Source organism: Sinocyclocheilus grahami, unplaced genomic scaffold, assembly GCF_001515645.1.
Source record: "Sinocyclocheilus grahami isolate Dianchi unplaced genomic scaffold, SAMN03320097.WGS_v1.1 scaffold1541.1, whole genome shotgun sequence".
Taxonomy (NCBI): Eukaryota; Metazoa; Chordata; class Actinopteri; order Cypriniformes; family Cyprinidae; genus Sinocyclocheilus; species Sinocyclocheilus grahami.
Window position 1 is genome coordinate 118,163 of NW_015506720.1, and position 1,853 is coordinate 120,015.

Here is a 1,853-nt window from a genome sequence, read left to right on the forward strand (position 1 = left end):
TTTGCAAGCCTGAGGCACATACTGGAAATATTCTTATTTAGCTTACTAATGTTATTAAATAACATTTTATTAAAACCTGCAAAATCCTTTCTGTAGAGAGATCTAAATTAATACTATAGTTTATTGTATATGCAGATTATATTTTAAGTTGTTACACAAAATCAAGCAGTTTATAAGGTTTATCTCTCTATATACTTTAGACATGTAGAACATATCTGCATTTCTGCATCAATGGATGTAATGTGTGCTGTAGGTGCGAAACTTTTAGTAATCTTAACCAAGATGTAGATGATCTTATCCCCGGTGACTAATATTTGAACTGCCTTCTCTCAACCTGCTCAAAATTTGAAACTCACAATGAGCTCACATACTACTCACACCGTGAGGATCAGAGTACGAGGATCGTTTGAACTCACAATGATTTCATATACTACTCACACCGTGAGGATCACAGTATGAGGATTGTGTGAACTCACAATGATTTCATATACTACTCACACCGTGAGGATCACAGTATGAGGATTGTGTGAACTCACAATGATTTCATATACTACTCACACCGTGAGGATCACAGTATGAGGATTGTGTGAACTCACAATGATTTCATATACTACTCACACCGTGAGGATCACAGTATGAGGATTGTGTGATGTCACTGTGATCATCGCATGATCTCACGTGTTGACTGGGTAGAATGTTCACACTCGCAGGTGCATGCCGTAAAATAGATGCAATGGAGATCCTTTGATCATTGAACATGATCTGTTTTGATCAGTGAACTTTTTACCTGACACAACACCAAAGTTTACAATGCCAGATCCCTCAAAACTCATTAGATTGCAAATGAGTTGCGACCATAGAAACAGGCTTAGATGTTTTACAACCTTTTGAAATACAGTACACTAATCAGAATCTGAATCAGAATAAACTTTATTGCCAGGTATGTTTACACATATGAGGAATTTGTTTTCGTGAAAGAAGCTTCCACAGTGTAACAGAATGACAGTGACAGAACAAAAAACACAGATAATAAAAAATATATATATATATATATGGTCGCGTCAGTAATCACACAACCCAGATACCCATCACCATTCTCTCTTCATTGCGCTGCACGAGACGAAATACTTGCATTTCTTGTGATGTTGTAAAAACTTTAGACCTTTAACTAAGTGCATATATGCATTTTAACTAGCAGTCCGCAAATCTTACTACAAGAAAATCAAAACGCAATACTGTCTTGATTTTATTACGCAGTATGAAACAAAAAACATTTGCTTTCATTCCAGTTAGCCTAAATATGTCAAGGCACCGGTCCGATCTGGGTTTGTTTATGTTGTGTCCTGGTCTGTCTGGAGCACATGGCTGTCAGTTGGTAATTATGCTTGCCATGTGCTCTATTGTCTATTGTTACCCCGCCCCCCTTTTGTTACCTTATCTGGTTAGGGGTAACACCTGTTTCTGATCATTAGTCGCCCTTATATTCCTGTAACGAATCAGCTCATGACAGGAAATATGAATAATTAACCATAACTAGTTATAATTAACTATTCATATTTTAGATCCGCTGTAGATATTTAGCTGACCTCTCAGGGTCAACTGTCTTGTCAATTCTAAGAACGTTAATTTCCTGGTTAAGGGAAATAACTTTCTTACTGTACAATTCTACAAAGCTTGTTAGCATAAATCTGCATGATTAAGTGACTCCAGTTATAAGCAAACAATGAACCACGTCAAGTGTGATACAAGTAAGGTTTTATTAACTACATAAACACATAAACTTGTCTAACATACTACATAAACACATAAACTGGTCTAACATACACATACACACACACACACACACACACACA